We start from the raw sequence: 16362 nt of genomic DNA on the forward strand, positions 1-16362 counted from the left end.
CTCTTCAGGTAGTTGAAGGCTGCTATCAAATCCCCCCTCACTCTTCTCTTCTGCAGACTAAACAGGCCCAGTTCCCTCAGCCTCTCCTCTAAGTCATGTGCCCCAGACCCCTGATCATTTTCATTGCCCTCTGCTGGACTCTCTCCAATTTGTCCACATCCTTTCTGTAGTGGGGGGCCCAAAACTGGACGCAATACTCCAGATGTGGCCTCATCAGTGCTGAATAGAGGGGAATAATCACTTCCCTTGATCTGCTGGCAACGCTCCTACTGATGCAGTCCAATATGCCATGAGCCTTCTTGGCAACAAGGGCACACTGCTGACTCATATCCAGCTTCTCATCCACTGAAATCCCCAGGTCCTTTTCTGCAGAACTGCTGCTTAACCAGTCTGTCCCCAGCGTGTAGCAGTGCTTGGGATTCTTCCGTCCTAAGTGTACTTGTCCTTGTTGAACCTCATCAGATTTCTTTTGGCCCAACCCTCCAATTTGTCAGGGTCACTCTGGACCCTATTCCTACCCTCCAGCATATCTACCTCTCCCTCCAGCTTAGTGTCATCTGCGAACTTGCTGAGGGTGCAATCCATCCCACAAAACTGGCCCCAGTACCGACCCCTGGGGTACTCTGCTTGATACCGGCTGCCAACTAGACATCAAGCCATTGATCGCTACCCATTAAGCCTGACAATCTGGCCAGCTTTCTATCCACCTTATAGTCCATTCATCCAATCCATACTTTTTTAACTTGTTAGCAAGGATACTGTGGGAGATCGTATCAAAAGCTTTGGTAAAGTCAAGCCATATCATGTCCACATCCACAGAGCCAGTTATCTCATCATAGAAGGCAATCAGGTTGGTCAGGCATGACTTTCCCTTAGTGAATCCATGCTGACTGTTCCTGATCACCTTGCTCTCCTCCAAGTGCTTCAGAATGGTTTCCTTGAGGACCTGCTCCATGATTTTTCCAGGGACTGAGTTGAGTCTGTAGTTCCCTGGGTTCTCCTTCTTCTGTTTTCTAAAGATAGGCACTATATTGCCTTTTTCCAATTGCCCGGGACCTCCCCCAATCACCACAAGTTTTCAGAGATAATGGCCAATGGCTCTGCAATCACATCAGCCAATTCCCTCAGCATCCTCAGATGCATTAGATCTGGACCCATGGACTTGTGCATGTCCAGCTTTTCTAAATAGTCCTTAACATGTTCTTTCACCACTAAGGGCTGCTCACCTCCTCCCCATACTGTGTTGCCCAGTATGATATTTTATGTCAATAACATTGTTAGTCTGCCATCTTTACCACTTTGATTACAATGTTCCTATCCCTCTCTAACATGCTCGAGAAAAGTCCTTTCCCAGTCCAAACTCTGTCTGTGTCTTAGCCCAACCATGGATTCTGGAGAACCAGTAGGATTATGACATAGTAAGAGACTGAAACCTGAGCAGTGGCATAGGGCAACCAGTTTTATCCAGACTGCTAAAAACACGTTGGCTTCTATTATTGTTAATGACTCAAATGCCTAATAAATACACGGCGGAAATGTTCTTTACGAAAGATTAAACAACACCCATTCAGCTGAAGGCCAAGAAATCAGATGTCTAGGTCTCCAGTCCTCCAAGGAGATCTCCATTTAAAAAACAAGGGAGAAAAAACTAGATATTTCTAAGGTAAAAAGCAAAGAAACCTTTCTTTAAAAAAAACAAACCCTCTTTTGGGCCTCTGTCCATCGTACAGAGATAAAAAAGAGCACACAGTTTTATTTCCCCTTTGTAGCTCATCATTAAAAGTTTAAAAAAATGCAAATACACGTTAAAACTTTCAGATACTGTTCTAGCAAGCAGAAGATCCAAAATATGCTGCCAAAAACAGCTGTCAGCTACGATGTAATCTTCTTTGGTCTAAATACTGCTAGGTTTTTTATTTGAAAACAGATGCAAAAAAAAGGCAAGGAAATGTCCTTATGCTGGAGATAAGTCTCTAAAGATTCAAGCCCAATCCCGCTACCATCAGTGTGAGTCAGGAGTAACTCCACATGAGTCAACAGAATCATACCGGGTGTAAGGGAGATTTGAATCAGGCCCATAGCAATTACTGACGTGGGAAAATCTTTTCCAGATGCTAGTTTAAATAAGCAACCCCTGGGAAGCCTGCAAGAGTTAGGATAAAATTTAGCATAAGCTTGGAAATCGGGAATTCCTGAGCAGGTGCATTGGCATGCAGGGGTCACCAGAAAGAGTGCAGGAGTAAGGGAGCTGTTTGGATGACTGGGTAGAGAGCATGGGGGGTGAGGAGGTTGCAAACTCAGGAAGGGGCATTGGAGAGGAGTGAAAATGTTGGTGGTGTGAGGGTCTGAGTTTCTTTAAGCCTGTAGCAGGAAGCCAGGTACCGGCTGGCTCTGGCTGGGGGTGTGGCTCTGGGGTGGATTGGGGGATGAGGAGTTTGAGGTGCAGAAGTGTGCTCCGGGCTGGGATCAAGGGGTTCTGAGGATGGAAGGGGGATCAGGGCTGGGGTAGGAGGCTGGGGTGTGTGTTGGGGGTTAGGGCTCTGGCTGGCAGTGCAGGCTCTGTGGTTGGGCTGGGGTTGAGGAGTTTGGAGTACAGGAGGGTGCTCCGGGCTGGGATCGAGGGGTTCAGAGGGCAGGAAGGGGATCAGGGCTAGAGCAGGGAGTTGGGGCGCAGGAAGAGGTCACGGGTGCAGGCTCCTGGCGGCGCTTACCTCAGGCAGCTCCTGGAAGCAGCCGCACGTCCCCACCCTCCAGCTCCTACACGGAAGCTATGGCCAGGTTGCTCTGCATGCTGCCCCATCCACAAGTGCTGCCCCACAGCTCCCATTGGCCACGGTTCCCAGCCAATAGGAGCTGCAGAGCTAGTGCTTGGGGAGGGCGTAGCGCATGGAGCCCCCTGGCTGTCCCTATGCATAGGAGCCGGAGTGGGGACACACCGCTGCTTCCGGGAGCCGCACAGAGCCCAGGGAGCCTGCCTTAGCCCTGCTGTGCTGCTGACCGGACTTTTAACGGCCCTGTCAGCAGTGCAGACTGGAGACGCCAGCGTCCCTCTTCGACCTGGCATTCCGGTTGACAACCGGACACCTGGCAACCCAATGGGGTGCGTGGAGCGGTGGGGCACCAGACTGGGGCACACTGAGTGGTGTGGCATGTGGAGTGTTGGGGTGCCAGGCTGGTGCGCACAGACTGGTGGTGTGTCAGGCTGGGGCACACAGAGCGGTAGGGTGCTGGGCTGGGAGGGGCTGAGCTGCAGGGGTCAGGCACTCATTAGGAACCAAAGCTTCAGTCATGACTCTGATTTATTCTTTAGCCTTTTTTTGTTGCCAGTGCTGGGGGTTGCAGGTGGGCTGGGCTGTCCTGTACAATACATCTGTCTTAAATATAAAGAAAAGGGTAGCATAAAATCCCTCATTGGCAGCTCTACTGAATCGCTTTACCTGAAAGGGGTTAAGTAGCTCAAATCACCTAGTTGGCACCTGTCCAGAAGGACCAATAAGGAAAGAAGATACTTTCAAATCTGGGGGGGGGAGGGGGGGGGGAGGATTTGTTTGTGGCTCTCTTTGTTTGTTCCCTCTCCAGACGGAGGGAGGGACCAAGCAGGTACAACATCTCCTGAAAATATACCTGGAATGATCCATATAAAATTATAGAAATCGTAAGTAGGCAAGGAAATGCATTAGGTTATCTTTTGTTTTAGCTTGTGAATTTTCCTATGCTACAAAGGTAGTTTTATTCTTGTTTTTGTAACTGTGAAGCTGAGTCCAGAGGGGAGTCCTCTGTGTTTCAAATCTTTTTATTACCCTGTAAAGTTACCTTCCATCCTGATTTTGCAGGTGAGATTCTTTTCCTTTTTTCTTTGTAATAAAATTCTTCTTTTAAGAACCTGATTGATTTTAGTGTCCGAAAGATAAAGGGTCTGGTCTGTGCTCACATTGCTAAGGCAATTGGTTGGTATATTATTCTCAAGCCTCCCTAGGAAAGGGGGTGAAGGGGTTTGGGGGGATATTTTGGAAGTATAGGGATTCCATGTGACCCTCCCCTGAATTTTTGTGTAAATCACTTGGTGGTGGCAGCAATACCATCCAAGGACAAGGAAAGAAATTTGTGCCTTGGGGAAGTTTTTAACCTAAGCTGGTAGAATATAAGCTTAGGGGGTCTTTCATGTGGGTCCACGAGCAGCAGACCCACCTGATCCTTGATCTTTCTTTTTTGTCTGTGATATTTGAAGAACCCCTTCTTGTTGTCTCTAACATTCCTTGCCAGTATTTCAATCTGTGCCTTGGCTTTCCTGATTTTGTCCCTACACGCTAATAAATATTGATTTATTTATAAGTGGGTATACGAATGACACACATTGATTGCTCTGAAATAGAAGTCCACATACATCATCTCACCATAAACTTATGTTATATCCTTTTTAGTACCAAACTGTATATATGACATTACTCTCAAGAAGTATCAGTTCTGCTTCATGGGCAATGTGTGCTCTCAGTTAATAAATATTTGACTGCTGTTTCCCAGGATAAAAAATATCTTTATTTTGGTATCTAAATAATATTCTAATAAACCTACAATTATCCCTGGGTCACAAACTCATCTAATCAAGAGCTATAAAAGGGAAACTTATAGCTGCTTTAAAGGGAGACTTTGTTCCATGAACATTTTCATGAAAAATTTATCCCTAGCTTTTTTATTTAAAAAATTCAAAAATTTTCAACCAGTTTTAAACCCCATCTAGAACCTGGCTGTGACCAGTAAAGAAGTTCCTTTTGCAGGTAAGAAAAGGGATCTATCCTTTGTTTTCAGTGTAGCCACAGGAAGTTGTGGGTAAGGAGGGCTAGTGCATAGAGCATTGGACTGGGATTCAGGACACCTCGTTCTATTCTCAGCTCTGGCCTGCTGGGTGACCTCAGGCAATCCTCTGTGCTCAGTTTCTCCATCTGTAAAATGGGAATAATGACAGTGCCCTCCTTGCATCTATTAATGAAAAATGCTACATAAACAGGTAGGTATTATGTCATTATTATAAATTTGCTCCATTGCAACTGCAGCCCTGATTTGAGGGTCTTCTCTTCCATAGAATATCAGGGTTGGAAGGGACCTCAGGAGGTCATCTAGCCCAACCCCCTGCTCAAAGCAGGACCAATCCCCAACTAAATCATCCCAGCCAGGGCTTTGTCAAGCCTGACCTTAAAAACTTCTAAGGAAGGAGATTCCACCACCTCCCTAGGTAACGCATTCCAGTGTTTCACCACCCTCCTAGTGAAAAAGTTTTTCCTAATATCCAACCTAAACCTCCCCCACTGCAACTTGAGACCATTACTCCTCGTTCTGTCATCTGCTACCACTGAGAACAGTCTAGATCCATCCTCTTTGGAACCCCCTTTCAGGTAGTTGAAAGCAGCTATCAAATCCCCCCTCCTTCTTCTCTTCCGCAGACTAAACAATCCCAGTTCCCTCAGCCTCTCCTCATAAGTCATGTGTTCCAGTCCCCTAATCATTTTTATTGCCCTCCACTGGACTCTTTCCAATTTTTCCACATCCTTCTTGTAGTGTGGGGTCCAAAACTGGACACAGTATTCCAGATGAGACCTCACCAATGTCGAATAGAGGTGAACGATCACGTCTCTCGATCTGCTGGCAATGCCCCTACTTATACATCCCAAAATGCCATTGGCCTTCTTGGCAACAAGGGCACACTATTGACTCATATCCAGCTGCTCGTCCACTGTAACCCCTAGGTCCTTTTTTGCAGAACTGCTGCCTAGCCATTCGGTCCCTAGTCTGTAGAGGTGCATGGGATTCTTCCGTCCTAAGTGCAGGACTCTGCACTTGTCCTTGTTGAACCTCATCAGATTTCTGTTGGCCCAATCTTCTAATTTGTCTAGGTCCCTCTGTATCTTATCCCTACCCTCCAGTGTATCTACCACTCCTCCCAGTTTAGTGTCACCTGCAAACTTGCTGAGGGTGCATTCCACGCCATTCTCCAGATCATTTATAAAGATATTGAACAAAACCGGCCCCAGGACTGACCCTTGGGGCACTCCACTTGATACCGGCTGCCAACTAGACATGGAGCCATTGATCACTACCCGTTGAGCCCGACAATCTAGCCAACTTTCTATCCACATTATAGTCCCTTCATCCATACTTCTTTAACTTACTGGCAAGAATACTGTGGGAGACTGTGTCAAAAGCTTTGCTAAAGTCAAGGAACAACACATCAACTGCTTTCCCCTCATCCACAGAACCAGTTATCTCGTCACAGAAGGCAATTAGATTAGTCAGGCATGACTTGCCCTTGGTGAATCCATGCTGACTTTTCCTGATCACTTTCCTCTCCTCCAAGTGCTTCAGAATTGATTCCTTGAGGACCTGCTCCATGATTTTTCCGGTGACTGAGGTGAGGCTGACTGGCCTGTAGTACCCAGGATCCTCCTCCTTCCCTTTTTTAAAAGATGGGCACTACGTTAGCCTTTTTCCAGTTGTCTGGGACCTCCCCCGATCGCCATGAGTTTTCAAAGATAATGGCCAATGGCTCTACAATCACATCCGTCAACTCCTTTAGCACCCTTGGATGCAGCGCATCCGGCACCATAGACTTGTGCTCATCCAGCTTTTCTAAATAAAAAGAAAAGGAGTACTTGTGGCACCTTAGAGACTAACCAGTTTATTTGAGCATGAGCTTTCGTGAGCTACAGCTCACTTCATCGGATGCATAGCATAAATAGTCCCAAACCACTTCTTTCTTCACAGAGTGCTGGTCACCTCCTCCCCATGCTGTGCTGCCCAGGGCAGTAGTCTGGAGCTGACCTTGTTCGTGAAGACAGAGGCAAAAAAAGCATTGAGTACATTAGCTTTTTCCACATCCTCTGTCACAAGGTTGCCTCCCTCATTCAGTAAGGGGCCCACACTTTCCTTGACTTTCTTCTTGTTGCCAACATACCTGAAGAAACCCTTCTTGTTACTCTTGACATCTCTTGCTAACTGCAACTCCAAGTGTGATTTAGCCTTCCTGATTTCACTCCTGCATGCCTGAGCAATATTTTTATACTCCTCCCTGGTCATTTGTCCAATCTTCCACTTCTTGTAAGCTTTTTTGTGTTTAAGATCAGCAAGGATTTCACTGTTAAGCCAAGCTGGTCGCCTGGCATATTTACTATTCTTTCTACACATCGGGATGATTTGTTCCTGTAACCTCAATTAGGATTCTTGAAAATACAGCCAGCTCTCCTGGACTCCTTTCCCCCTCATGTTATTCTCCCAGGGGACCCTGCCCATCAGTTCCTTGAGGGAATCAAAGTCTGCTTTTCTGAAGTCCATGGTCCATATTCTGCTGCTCTCCTTTCTTCCTTGTGTCAGGATCCTGAACTCGACCGTCTCATGGTCACTGCCTCCCAGGTTCCCATCCACTTTTCCTTCCCCTACTAATTCTTCCCTGTTTGTGAGGATCAGATCAAGAAGAGCTCTGCCCCTAGTTGGTTCCTCCAGCACTTGCACCAGGAAATTGTCCCCTACACTTTCCAAAAACTTCTTGGATTGTCTGTGCACTGCTGTATTGCTCTCCCAGCAGATATCGGGGTGATTGAAGTCCCCCAGGAGAACTAGGGCTCATGATCTATTAACTTCTGTTATTTGCCTGAAGAAAGCCTTGTCCACCTCATCTCCCTGGTGTGGTGGTCTATAGCAGACTCCCACCACGATATCAGCCTTGTTGCTCACACTTCTAAACTTAATCCAGAGACTCTCAGGTTTTTCTGCAGTTTCATACCAGACCTCTGAGCAGTCATACTGCTCTCTTACAATACAATGCTTTTCTGCTCTGCCTGTCCTTCCTGAGCAGTTTATATCCATCCATGACAGTACTCCAGTCATGTGAGTTATCCCACCAAGTCTCTGTGATTCCAATCACATCATAATTCCTTGACTGTGCCAGGACTTCAAGTTCCCCCTGCTTGTTTCCCAGGCTTCTTGCATTTGTGTGTAAGCACTTAAGATAACTTGCTGATCGTCCTGCTTTCTCAGTATGAGGCAGGAGCCCTCCTGTCTTGCGCTCTGTGGCTCATGCTTCCTCCCGGTATCCCACTTCCCCACTTACCTCAGGGCTTTGGTCTCTTTCCCCTGGTGAGCCTAGTTAAAAGCCCTCCTCACTAGGTTAGCCAGCCTGATTGCAAAGATGCTTTTTCCTCTCTTTGTCAGGTGGAGCCTGTCTCTGCCTAGCACTCCTCCTTCTTGGAACACCATCCCCATGGTCAAAGAATCCAAAGCCTTCTCTCCGACACCACCTGTGTAGCCATTCGTTGACTTCCACGATTCGACAGTCTCTACCTGGGCCTTTTCCTTCCACAGGGAGGATGGATGAGAATACCACTTGCACCTGAAACACCTTTATCCTTCTTCCCAGAGCCACATAGTTTGCAGTGATCCGCTCAAGGTCATTCTTGGCAGTATCAGTGGTGCCCACATGGAGAAGTAGGAAGGGGTGGCGATCCGAGAGCTTGAGGAGTCTCAGCAGAAACAGATGACTCAGTCCACTTGAGGAGGGAGTCCCCAACCACCACCACTCGCCTCCTTCTCTTGGGAGCGGTAATCAAGGAACCCCCTTCCCTAAGACAGTGCATCTCATGCCTTCCAATCGGCGGAGTCTCTTTCTGCTCCCTTCACTTAGATGTATCATCTAGTCCACTCTCTGCATTAGTATCTGTGGAGAGAACATGAAAACGGTTGCTTACCTGTATCTGTATTGCTGGTACATGGACACATGTTTTGTTTGCATTTTTTTAACCCCTTCTCCAATATACATTGCACACTGGGAAAATGCACATTTCTTCCATAGTTTAACCTTCACAATATTAGCCATATTAATTTTACACAAGGTGTAACTGCCTTCAGAGTTTTTATGCACCCCCACCAAAGCAACAGTCCGAACCCCCAGAGCCACCCCAAGGCTCAGTGTTCCCATCATTGCTTCCCTTTTCCTTTTTTTTCTGTGGACACACACAAATTTTTTTTTTGGCTAACATTTTTTGCTGTGCAATTACTTTTTTTTTATTTTTATTTTTTTTAAAACACAACTATACCCTGATTACACTTTCATCTTGTACAACCAGAGACAGCCGGGGCAGCCAAGTTAAGTTTCAATACAAACCCCTTACATTCCTTTAGTGATTTTAATTACATTACTCAATAGTTAAATAATTTTGATTGATTATTTTTTCACCTGCTGCTTGCAGCAGTCCCTTATAGACCATTTTTGTGGGAAGAGGGCCCTTTTTTTTTTTAGAATTGCTGTAAAGGCTTCTGGGGACAGAAGCATATAGTGGTGGTAGTAGCCACTTTACCTGACCCCCTTGTATAATTTAATTACCAAGCTTTTATTCAATGTGACTGCACAGAGTTGCACATACAGTTACATTTATATAACTGGGTTTGATTATTAAACCAAAAACTTTCTTCTTGTAACACCACAACTTTTACCATTTTCACAACTTCCAAATGTTTACTTTTTTTCAAACCCTGTATTGTTAATTTTTGCAAAAGGTATTTGTAACTTTTTACTTACTTTTACATTTAGTTCTTTAAGGTAGTGCAATTTGTTTGTAACAACTTAGTCACCAAGTACAATTATTGCCACATAGCTGCCTTACTTAATCTGTGCTGTTTTTACCTTGAGATGGTTTTAAAAGGCAGTAAAACATTTGTTTTTATGGTTACACATGGATTTTTTTACTTTAAAAAATTTTAGTGGAATACAGCAGAACTTCATTATACTTGGTTTAAAAATAACCATCAACATTTTACATAAGTATCCAAAGTACCCTTCATTAAAACTTTAGAAAAACAAAAGTGTGGAAAGGTGGGGGGAGAGAAGGGGGCAGAGGTGGAAAGAAACCAATTAAGCTTGTTAGGTTACTTTAAAGTACAGGCTACCAGCAGCAAATTAAGTAAACTGAGAAAAAGAAGAAGAGGATATAGTTAGCTTTGAGCCAAGAGTAGGCTTTCTGGGTTGAAACAGTTGGGAACCCTTACCCCAGGTTTTTTAATTTGGCTTTGGAAGAAGAGTGGAGATTGTTACCTGCTCCTGCAAACCCTGCCATTTTTTACTCTGAAACCTTCCCCTCCCCACACCCCGACCAAGTCTCATCTCCTGTCTCTAAAGTGGTTTGTTAACTCTGCTTCTGACTCTAAACCCTGTTGCGCCAAATTATCTTTAACCACCCCTAACTAATTTACAACCCTTCAGCAGCCTTTGCTGAAGCAGCACCAAACTTGAAAGATTACTGGCAGCTTCCCATAATTCTGCCCTAACTTCAAACCTCTCACAAGTGGACGGAAGTGCCTCCTTTCCCTGGAAGGCATCCAGTCCCCATGGGCAGGGACCTTCTTCCACTACCCATATACCAGGGAGGGTGGGCTCCTCAGCCACCCCCCATCCCTCTGGGTCTCCTAACAATTCCTCCATTTCCTTTTTAATCTCATCCCAGGTTGACCCCTGTACCTGGTATGGGCCCTGGTTCTTCCTTATCCATTTATCCAAAAAATCCTTTACCCTGGCTTGACAGAACCCGCAACCACCATCACGAGAGTTCGCTATACCTCCTCCAAGCAGTTGCGCGAACTGTTGGGGAGGGGGACTTACAGGCTGCCACTCACCTATCCGATGTGATGCATCTGAGTCACGGCACCAAGAGGTTAGGGGGCTTGTTCCTTCATCCGCTTACTTCCCTGGCCCTTCTCACATGAACAGAAAGCAACAATACCCAAAGTCCGAAAGTGCAAACAATTTAATGTTTATTGGGGTTTACCAGCAAGTAATGATTCCAATTTCCTTCCTTAGCGTTCTCCTTCCCAGCTCTAACACCACAGAGCCTTGCCTGTGTCCCTGTTCCCATTCACTGTTCCCATCCCCACCCCCAGAAAAACATACTTCCAATTTCTTCACCCCCATTCCCTGTTTCCATTCCTCCCCTTACTTCCTGATTAACTGCAAAATATATAGTAAAACTTTAGTTTTGCTTAGCTATACCTTAACCAATTATTTTACTGAAATTTAACTAACCAATATTAACATATTGTAACATAATTATTTGACCAATTATATCCCACCACCTTAATTGGTTTACACCCAACAAAATTAAACAGCAAACAAAAACAATTACAAAACCAGACCAAGATTATACAGACAAACAATAGGGAAATGGGGACTACAGTGATAAAACAACAAAAAAATAAGAATTTCACATCCCAGCTATTAATAAGTAAGTTCTTGCCAGAGAGAATGCTATCACACTAAGTTTCCTTTAAATCTTCTAGGCTCTTCCCTTTCTCTGAAGGTAGGTAATAAATATTATTAGGACAAAGCTGTATTCTTAACAGCCCAATAGCACCTTATTTCAATGTGACTGGTTTGGAATATAAGGATGTAACCATACACTTCCCAGCTTATGGCTGCCTCTGCTGCATAGCCAAAGGCCTTAGCCTAAAAACAGGGCCTTAGACTGTTACAGTAAAAAAAAAAAAAAAAGGCCCTTACACAGGCAAACAGTGATTTTAATTCTCTCTTTTATACCTCGATAACTAGCTAAGTGATAAGAATACACCTAAATTCTTAGAGTATAGGCCTTTGCAGACAGGCCTGAACATCTATATCCTAACAGGTTTCAGAGTAGCAGCCGTGTTAGTCTGTATCTGCAAAAAGAACAGGAGTACTTGTGGCACCTTAGAGACTAAAAAAATTATTTGAGCATAAGCTTTCGTGGGCTACAGCCCACTTCATCAGATGCATAGAATGGAACATATAGTAAGAAGATATACTACAGGGCAGGCCCAACAAAGAAAATAACAAAATTCCACTAGCTGCCACCTTCAGCTCCCAGCTAAAACCTCTCCAGCGCATCATCAAAGATCTACAACCTATCCTGAAAAATGATCCCTCACTCTCACAGATCTTGGGAGATAGACCAGTCCTTGCTTACAGGCAGCCCCCCAACCTGAAGCAAATACTCTCCAGCAACCACACACCACACAACAAAAACACTAACCCAGGAACCTATCCTTGCAACAAAGCCCGATGCCAACTCTGTCCACATATTTTTTCATGGGTTTCAGAGTAGCAGCCGTGTTAGTCCGTATTCGCAAAAAGAAAAGGAGTACTTGTGGCACCTTAGAGACTAACCAATTTATTTGAGCACAAGCTTTCGTGAGCTACAGCTCACTTCATGTGACACCATCATAGGACCTAATCACATTGAGCCCCTGATGGCGTGGCTATTTACGTGCACATCTACCAAAGTGATATTTGCCAGCAATACCCCTCTGCCATGTACATTAGCCAAACTGGACAGTCTCTATGCAAAAGAATAAATGGACACAAATCAGACATCAGGAATTCAAAAACCGGTAGGAGAACACTTCAACCTCTCTGGCCACTCAGTAAAAGACTTAAAGGTGGCAATTTTGCAACAAAAAAGCTTCAAAAACAGACTCCAATGAGAAACTGCTGAGCTTGAATTAATATGCAAACTAGATACCATTAACTTGGGTTTGAATAGAGACTGGGAGTGGCTGGGTCATTACACATATTGAATCTATTTCCCCATGTTAAGTATCCTCACACCTTCTTGTCAATCGTCTAAATGGGCTATCTTGATTATCACTACAAAAGTTTTTTTCTCCTGATGATAATAGCTCATCTTAATTAATTAGCCTCTTACAGGTGGTATGGCTACTTCCACCTTTTCATGTTCTCTGTATGTATATATATATATATCTTCTTTCTATATGTTCCATTCTATGCATCCGATGAAATGGGCTGTAGCCCATGAAAGCTTATACTCAAATAAATGTGTTAGTCTCTAAAGTGCCACAAGTACTCCTGTTCTTTTTATATCCTAACAGTGTGCACTAGCAGGGAAGCTCCCCCACTAACAGCTGAAATTATTGAGAGTTGTATTAAGTGGTGGAACTTGAAGACATCTCAGTGATTGGCTGGTAGCATAGCTCGTGGAAACTGGCTATTGGCTGGCAAGGTGGGCAGTGGAGAGGACCGGAGTGGAGCCCTGCAGAGAGGCATGGCAATTGGCTAGCAGGGCATCTGATGTGGCAATTGGTTGGTAAGGCAGCTGGCAGAGGGGGCCAGAGCAGAGCCCTGCAGAGAGAGGCGCGGCAATTGGCCGGCAGGGCAGCTGGTGGAGAGGTGTGGCGATTGGCCAAAAGGGCAGCTGGTGGAGAGGAGTGGAGTGGAGTGGAGCCGAGCCTGGAAGAGAGGTGTGGTGAGCGAGTAAGGTGCCTTCTTACACCCCCCCACACCTAGGGTGAAAGGTGAACTGTGCAGATGCATCTTGGAACTCTGGGTTTGCATTGACCAAGGACAGCAACTGTGAGTGGGGTGCAGAATGGGCATGTTAAAGAGACTTTTGGTTGCTGGACTTAAGAACCTGAGGGGACAAGGACACTGTCCAACTTACTTAGGGGTGGGTCTTTTGCTCATGGTTTATGTCTGTGAACTGTTTGTGGTGTTTTCACACATTAACGCTGAGTTACTTACCTTCTTTTATTAAATTTTTTTAAATAAAAATCTGTGCTTGCAAGAGGGGAAGCATTGCCTCTCAGAGGCGCCCAGGGGGTGATGTGTAATTGTCTCAGGTCACTGGGTGGGGGCTCTAGCTGGTTTTGTGATGTATTGTTGAAAAGGAACCCCTAGACATTGAACCCAGCCCTTGTTGTTGCCAACTCTGACTGAAGGGTAGAAGGGTTACACGTTTCAGTAACACATACGCAGCCAAACTTCATATCTTCACATACAATGATAGCACATAAAATCCAATGAGATATTAATGTTTAGCAGATCAAGACTTTTAGAATGATACCTCACAATGCATACTTTGTACAAAACTTATCCTAATTATATGACGGTGAATAAGGGGGTGCTAGGGTGTCACACACACCATCCCCTGTTCTGCAGGCTGGGCTGGTGGGACCCCATTATCTACTATGCTTCAGTGGCCTGGGTCCCACCCTGTTTGGGTGGAGTTTAGGATGTTCCTTACCATAGTGAGTAGTTACTCAAGCGAATATACATCCCACTGGGGCCAATGGTTCACAATCTGGCCCTTGGTTATTCACAAGAGAGGACAGAATCCAGCTGGCTCCCTCTTACATGGGTTAGCCTGTGCAGGGTGAAAAGCAGGAGAAAATGTATTTTAGTGGCTAAAGTCAGCAGATCTGCCTCTTAACCAGTCCCAGAGCAGATCTGGTGGGTAAAACTGCTATTCTACCTAATCACTGCTTAGAGTAGAACTTTAAAAGCATGAGCCTTATTTCCTACTAGTGGTTCCCTTTGACTCACTTTTCCCAGGCAACATGGATGAGGTGAATCATTAGAAAGGATGAGAATGAAGAGAGAGGAGTTATGGGGTGGATGGGAGTGGTATGGAAGAAGGCACTGAAACAGTGCACACAGAAGTAGGTGGGCATCAGAGATTGGGGGATGTGATGGAGATTAGATCAGAGATTTTGGCAAGGTGGAATTCAAGTAGAGTGTTCAGGGTGAGGTGATGAAACTTGAAGAGAGGAGGTAGAGAAGGGAGGGGATATGAGCAGACCAAAAAAAGTATTGTTTATATCACACCGGGGCCTAGAGACCCCATTGCGCTAGGTGCTGTACACATAGTGAGAGACAAGTTCTTCAGGGCAGGGCATACAGCCTAAATACACCAGGGAGACAGAGGGCCCAGAAAGGGGGAGTTGCTCAAGGTCACACAACAGATGGGTGGCAGTGCTGGGAACAGAATTCGGGTCTCCTGCGTCCTAACCCAGTGCTCCATCCACTGGACCATGCTGCTCCCTGCATACAGGCATCTTTTTAACAACACAGCTATGTGTCTTTGAGGTTATTTCTCCTTTAAGGACGGGGGGTGGCGCAAGACCATCCTTGTCTCCCTGGAGGGTTGGGACAGCAGGCGAGATCTGCTGGACTGAGGGTCTTGGGGAATTATGCTGGGGCTCCAGCAGGTGCAGCTGTTGCGGGGGATGTGACTGGCGGGGCGGGAGGATTTGGGGTGGGTCTGCTGCAGGCCTGAGGGGGGCAGGATTTGGGTGAGGGTTGCTGAGCTGTGGGGGCAAGATTTGGGATGGGGGCTGCGAGCTGAGGGACCCTGGGGGGCGGCAGGTGTTGGGGTGGGGGCTGCTGCGTTCGCAATCCCTAGGAGGGGCAGGGCTTGGGGATGGGGCTGAGGGTCCTGTGGGGGGCTCCACACAGGGCTGTGGCTGTGCGCTGTGGGGGAGGGGGCAGGAGTTGGAGTGGGGGCTGCGGGCTGGGGATCGCAGAGGGGAAGGAGTTGGGGAGAGGGCTGTGAGCTGAGGGTCTCGGGGGCGGTGCAGGTCTGTGCCTGGGCGGTGCGGTGTGGCAGGATTTGGGGAGGGGGCGGCGGGTCTCGGGAGGTTATGGGGTGCTGTGCCTGGTCGGTGCACGGGCGCAGAGTTGGGTGTGGGAGCTGTGTGCCTCGGGATCGCTCCCCCCCGTTGCCGCAGTGACGGCCCGGCCCCAGCCGTGATGTCACCCAGCGGCCCCCGCTCGCGGGCCGGGCGCCCAGCGCAGCCAACCAGCTGCCGAGGGGCAGGGGCGGGCCGCGTACCCCTCAGCCGGGCGCGGCGGCGGCGGCGGCGCAGAGCAGCTCTCGGAGCTCTGGCTGCAGCCTGCTGGTGTCTGCGGCGATCGCGGGGAGCCGCTGAGCCGCGGCCGAGGTAAGAGCATCCTTCCGTCCCAGGCCCGGCGGGTGCATTGGGCAGGGGCGGGAACCCCAGCAGCTGCCGCTGGGATTCGTCACCCCTGGGCAGCAGCCTGAGCGGACGCGTTTGGGTCAGACCCCGCTCCCTTGCGGGGAGAACAATGGAGCAGGTTCGCAGCGCCCTGCGCTGGAGTTCTGCACCCCCTAGGGCCACGGACCCTGCCCTGTCCCTGGGCTGGACCCCCTGCGGGGTTGGGGGAGAGACAAGCCTCATGAGATCCTCCTGCCCCACCCAGGTGAAACAAACACGCAGCAAGCCCTCCCTAGGTGCGGGGAGCAGGGGTGGATCAGCTGATGTTAAACCCGCTACGGCTGGTTGCTTGGCGAGAACAGGAGTAGCCAGGGAGATGGTGGTGGGGAGGTTATAATCCTAGGGGATTGGCGAGGCAGGAGTGGAAAACGGGCAAGGCTGGAGATGCAGAGTGTGGCGGGGGAGAACATTGCTTCTCCGGTAAAAAATAAATATTGCTGCAGGCTCATCAGGAATCCATGTAGCTTCCCAGCATTTCCCCTGCTCCCCGGATGCTTCCCTCGGGCCGTGTGTACCTGCCTGCCTTATCCAAAGTGCCTGTCC

General features: G+C 47.2%; 1 protein-coding gene across 1 annotated transcript in view; it reads left to right on the forward strand.

Moving 5' to 3' along the window:
• Positions 1-15606: 15606 nt before the first annotated feature.
• KIF1A (kinesin family member 1A) overlaps positions 15607-16362 on the forward strand; it is a 218167-nt gene continuing 217411 nt past the window's right edge. The window contains 1 exon segment of the mRNA XM_043522362.1: positions 15607-15744. The gene's annotated coding sequence lies outside the window, so the exon portion shown is untranslated.

The sequence above is a fragment of the Chelonia mydas genome, chromosome 9 (genome assembly GCF_015237465.2).
Source record: "Chelonia mydas isolate rCheMyd1 chromosome 9, rCheMyd1.pri.v2, whole genome shotgun sequence".
NCBI lineage: Eukaryota > Metazoa > Chordata > Testudines > Cheloniidae > Chelonia > Chelonia mydas.